Here is a 5836-nt window from a genome sequence, read left to right as displayed (position 1 = left end):
GAGTTCACACTAACATATAATGTGATTAAGCAATTAGTAGCATATTTGGCGTGCTGTCCAGAGGGAGGGCTCCGAGGTCGGATTAAAGCCCGAACCCAGAGAACTCCCCAAAAGAAGCTAATGGCATGAGACAGCAGTCGGAGAGAAAACCGGCTCTCACTACGACCGAAGGGAGCTGCGGCTCTGCTGCACCGGAACGGAGCCCTGTCTGATGCGGAAAACGCAAATGAGGCTCGAAACGATGGATGGAGGGCTCTGCTGCACCGGAAGGGGGAGCCCTGTCCGATGCTGAATAAGCCTTGAATCTCAAAACTAAGTAGCCCCCAAAAATATGCGTGCCATGAAGAAAAGTAGGGTGTGCGAGGAGGCGGCAGGGCGACTGGGAGGGGTCGTGCGGTGCTTGAACGTAAGCTGCGACTCTACGGGTCAGATGGCAAGCCCTACCTTTCGCGGAATGAGGAGCACGATAATGAGCAGGGCACTGCGGCGGCAGTATCAAGTGAGCAGGGCACTGCGGCGGCGGTATCAACTGAGCTGGGCATTGCGGCGGTGGTATCGAATTAAGTGGGGCACTGCGGCGGTGGTATCGGATTAAGCGGGGCACTGCGGCGGCGGTATCGAGGAAGGGGGAGCCCTGTCCGATGCTGAATAAGCCTTGAATCTCTAAACAACAGATGGAGGGCTCCTGCTGCGACCGAAGAGAGCCGCGGCTCTGCTGCACCGGAAGGGAGAGCCTGGTCCAATGCGGAATAAGCCATTAGTCTCGAAACAACGAATGTAGGCACTGCGGCAGCAGTATCAAATTAAGCGGGGCGCTGCGGCGGGTATCAAATTAAGCGGGGCACTGCAGCGGCAGTACCAAATGAGCAGCGCACTGCGGCAACAGTATCAAATGAGCCGGGCACTACGGCGGAAGTATCAAATGAGCTGGGCACTGCGGCGGCCGTATCAAATTAAGCAGGGCAATGCAGCGGCAGTATCAAATGAGCGGGGCACTGCTGTGACAGAATCAAATTAAGCATGGCAGCCTCAAATTTCTTTTAACTGATCAAAATTAGATGGGCTTTCTTTGTGTGAAAATTATTGGTCCTGATATAGCTCTTGAAAGCGTCCGATGGCCATCGGCCGAGAGCTTGGATCTGCTACTATGAGAGACCTTTTTGAGCTGCTGTAGTTACTGCCCCGATTCGGAAGGAGTGGCTGGAAAATCTTTCTACGGGTATGACTGGTTGGACGATGTTTATTGAACATCGTTTGTATAGATGTTTTTGAAACCAAAAATGTGTGACGGGGTGGTTACGGTCAGTCATCGACAAAAGAGAGTCAAGAGGGGATGTAGTCTGAGAGCTTCTGAATTGTAGGCAAGAAAAAGGCCTGATATGGTTGGATTGGTGACGGGAGGTTAAAAAATTCTGATGTGGTGACCTCTTTTTCGTGATCGGATTTACTTTGATGAAATAGGAGTTTCACTGTCAAGCACGGAAAGATTGGAGACAGTTGGATGGAGTTTGGGGTTGAATAGAAGTTATTGTGAATGCCAAGCATCTCAGGAAACCGCGAAAAGCCAGTATGAACATAGCGTCCAGTCTACGAGCGGTATGGAGTGAGTGGTACCCTGTGTGGAGAATGTGGATTTAGAAAGGATGTCGAAAGTTATCGGCTGTCTAGCGTCCGGGCTTGGAGAATGAGAGCACTGAATTCCTTTGATCAAAAGAGATGTTTGAGAATTGTTTATTTCAGGAGAGGGGGCACCGTACATTAATTATTTGTGGAAAAAAAAATTGGATGCCGCTTAGATAACCTTTGATTGACCGGGCTTGGAGGTTCTTACTGGTGTTAAGGTAGGAAACGAAAGATGTGATTGAGAGGAGGGAGAAATCGGGAAATGGCAGGTTGTACGAGGGGTGGAAAGCTTTAAATCATCTCCAAGCAGTTAGAGAAGATTGGATGGTTCTGGGAGAAACTGATTGGAGGATCGAACCGAGTGACGCGTTGAGGAGGTTTTAAGGGATTCGTTATGGGAATGCGAGTTGCGAACAGTGAGATACTGGGGTTGGCGATGGGTCCACCTCCGGAGCCAGCGCTCTGAATTTCTGCGAGAATCTGAGACTTGATGGTATTAGGCACGGGGGGTGGTTCCTGAGCTGCAACATTCAGTGGGGTAAGTAGTGGGACTGCTGTGAATGAAGTGTACTGAGGTTTAGATTAGAGAGAAGGGTTAGAAGGAAAAAATAAGGAGGGGCCGTAACCATTTGCGGAGGCAGCCTCATGCACGGATTAGCCTCTGGTGCTTAGGGAAGCACGTAGGAAGAGGTAGAAGGACATGAGGGAGGAGGCCAGTAAGCTTGCGTTGCTGGCTGATGCTGCTCTGCTTGGACGTCTGCAGCAGGGGCTGCTGGCCATTGATAGGAAAAAGGAGTAGCAGAAGGGTAAGAGTAAGGTGGCTGAGCTTGAATGGCTAGCGCAGTGTGAGGAGCAGCCGAGCCCAGGCTTGCTGACGGCCTGCTGCGTCTTGAAGCTCGAGGGGAGCCGGAACTTGATCTGGAAGACAACGTAATTTTGAATGAAGTAGGGAGCTATGAGGAAGAGGTGCATGGGCTGCAATTGTCAGCCGAGGCAGCCTGACGTTTAAATCAGCTTCCGGGTGTGTCTGCTATGGGAGCTGGAGGCCACTAAAAAGAAAAAAGGGGTTCATTAGAAATGGGAGGAAAAGCCTGAGATGTGTGGGCCTGAGTTGCAAGCGGAGGCAGCCTCACCCTTCCCTCAGCTGCAGTAGGCCACGGGAAGGGAGTGGGGTTTGTGACATCCTGTAGAGCCTGTACAGCCTGCACCGCTAGCAGAGGCAGCCTCACGCTAGTGTGTGCTATAGGAGCTGAAGGCCACTGAAAAGGAAAAAGGATTACAAGTAACAGGAGGAAAGACTGAGATGTGAGGGCATATGTTGCAAGCGTAAGCAGCTTTGTGCTTGTTTCAGCTGCTGTAGCTGTAGGCCACGGGGCTTGAGATATTCGTGGCAAAATGCAGGAGAGCCTGTGCAGCCTGCACAGCTTGCAGAGGCAGCCTCATGCTAGTGTGTGCTATAAAAGCTGGAGGCCACTGAAAAGGAAAAGGATTAGAAGTAACAGGAGGAAAGACTGAGAAGTGAGGGCATGTGTTGCAAGCAAAAGCAGCTTTGCGCTTGTTTCAGATGCTGTAGCTGTAGGCCACAGGGGCTTGTGATGTTCGGGGGAAAATGCTGCACAGCTTGCAGAGGCAAAAGAGTTTATTAGGTCAGTAAACGCAAGTCCTAATGCATCATTTGTATTATCAACGTGAATGTTAAAATCTCCAACAATTAGCGCTTTATCAACAGTAATCAATAGGTCTGAGAGAAAATCTGAATTAGGCTGCGTTTACACTGGCAGAAAAAAATCAGATTTTTTGCCCACATCTGACACAGATCCGAATTTGATGCAGATCGGAATTTGATTTGTAAACACAAAAATCCACGAGAGATCCGATTTTTTCGCATCCGATCTGAGCCACTTCAAAATGTGGATTTTAATCGGATACATATCAGATACCTGGACATCCGACCTGCGTCTAAACACACATATCCGATTCCCCGCAGAACTCCCAATGCGAGGGCGACACGTTTGCCCATAAATAAAGCATTTTAATGCCAGTGAGCTGTATGTGCTCGCATTTTATAGAGATGGAAACTTTTTTAAAAATTGCATATTGAGGAGCTGGTTTTCAACCACTGTCCCGTGAATTTTATTAATACAACAGCTTCGCTACTAAAAGCTACATTTTTTTTTTAGCAATAAGGTGATAACTTTCTCTTGTTTGCAAGCTTCACACTCGCTCTTTCTCTCTCTCTCTGTCTCTCGTTAATTCATTCGAATTCATTTAAATAAATATCGTCTTGGCGCTACTTTATTTCACTGAAGAATTCTACCTCTAATGAACTGTATAAAAAAGCATACCAAATTAAAATTATCGTCATTTTCTGTTATTTATCCATTCAGTCAGATTTTGAGCTGCAAAACATCCATAACAGCCGTTGTCCATGCTGGCAAGTAATAGCTCAATGGCCACTCGACGTGAATTATATAAATAATTTAATAACATGGCCATTCAAAACCTGAGGGTTTACCATGTGCCTATAAAGCAATCACTCGCAATCATTTTGGGTGGGAATTATGTAAACAGTTATCGGATACAAGTCGTGTCTAAAATGAATGTAAACAGACGGGCCAAAAAATTGGATATGGTCAAAAGATCAGATCTGTGCATTAAGACATGCAGTGTAAACGCAGCCTTAGTATGTGTGACCTGCTGAAATACATCAGCAAATAATTAATGCAGAGGGTGCCAGTTGGATTTCTCACTTGACTATCTTGTGTCTGTTATGTGCAAGCCATATACTGTCTGGGCACTACACTTCTGAGTTCCGCCTTTTGTGTTCAACATTACTGCCATATAGGCCTATTGTTTTTTACAAAGTCATGGACATTTACCATGTCCAAGATGTAGGCCAACTGGTTCACGTCTTCTAGCTCACATTTGATGCAATACTGTCCTCTAATGAATGTCTGAAGTGGTCACTAGGGTACCTGGGGACTTCTGGAAAATCCAAGAAATCCCCTTCATACAATGAAAACTGTCATGGCTACTGCATAACACTGCATAAAACATCACTCTTCCAAACAGACAAGTTGTCAGTGTAACAAAGTTAGTAGGTCCTTATCCTTCCGGAGCTCCTCCGTAGGACTCGAGACCGGTGAGTGGTGCAGGTGTCGCGCATTACCATTAACTCCACCGGCCTCGCTCTGTTCCCACGGCTCTCGGCCCCGCCCCTCTCGTCACAGTCAGTTTCATTTAACACTTGATCCCTCAACTTGACACTTGATCTCAATGCTTGTGTGCAGCATTGTTCACCGTGATCATCTCACAGTGTGTTTGCTGCTAGTATTTATATAGTTTATAGTTTAAATTTAGTTAGATCATGTACTTGAAAAGGTTTCCCAAAAATAAAAATACTCCATAATCCTGGTCCTGGAGACTCCCCACTCTTTTTTCTGATTTAAGAAACTGATACAAACACTTTTTGCATCTTATACCCTTACAGACATGTGGTGGTCCTTGATGATAAAATATTCAATCACCAAATCCACTAGATCACAAATTGCTGTCTTCTCCTCCCCTTTCCTGAACAGCTTGCTCTCATTGTTTAGTTTGTTTCTTGCTGCCCCACACAGCTTCTTAAAGGGGTGGTTGACTGTTTTTTTTCTAGGCTTGATTATGTGAAAAATAATGCGTCTTTTAATAAACGAAGCATTAACACAATTTACCTTTAATCCACACCTCTGTCCCTTCTCCTCTGAACGCGCTGATCATTTCCTGTTTTTATGAAGCCCCTGCCTCAGAAATACACGATGGGCTCTGATTGGTTAGCTGGCCCAGTGTGTTGTGATTGGCTAAACCGCCTCTAGCATGTCTAAACATCCCGCTCCTCAGCTCAGGCTGTTATTTGTAAATGCTACTGCTTCTGTTAGCTTTTAATATACGGTTTTATTCTGTTTAAGCTTTAATACAGTTCGGTAGCCGCACGCATGTACAGTGGTGTGAAAAAGTGTTGGCCCCCTTCCTGATTTCTTTTTTTTTTGCATGTTTGTCACACTTTAATGTTTCAGATCATCAAACAAATTTAAATATTAGTCAAAGATAACACAAGTAAACACAACATGCAGTTTTTAAATGAAGGTTTTTATTATTAAGGGAAATTATTCACAAATGGCAAAAACATGGAACAGTGGAGAACCTTCCCAGGAGTGGCCGGCCGACCAAAATT

At 46.1% G+C, this 5836-nt stretch overlaps 1 long non-coding RNA gene across 1 annotated transcript in view; it reads left to right on the top strand.

Annotated features, from left to right (window-relative positions):
- The window catches only part of LOC107731851 (uncharacterized), a 7046-nt gene that overhangs the window by 121 nt on the left and 1089 nt on the right, over positions 1-5836 (top strand). The window contains exon 2 of the long non-coding RNA XR_001638811.1: positions 4722-4724. This is a non-coding gene — a long non-coding RNA (uncharacterized LOC107731851). The remainder of the gene's footprint in view (positions 1-4721; positions 4725-5836) is intronic.

Source organism: Sinocyclocheilus rhinocerous, unplaced genomic scaffold (assembly GCF_001515625.1).
Source record: "Sinocyclocheilus rhinocerous isolate Xijiao unplaced genomic scaffold, SAMN03320098_v1.1 scaffold1030, whole genome shotgun sequence".
Classification (NCBI taxonomy): Eukaryota; Metazoa; Chordata; class Actinopteri; order Cypriniformes; family Cyprinidae; genus Sinocyclocheilus; species Sinocyclocheilus rhinocerous.
Note: the sequence above shows the minus strand (reverse complement) of the source record. Positions and strands in the feature narration are given on the sequence as shown.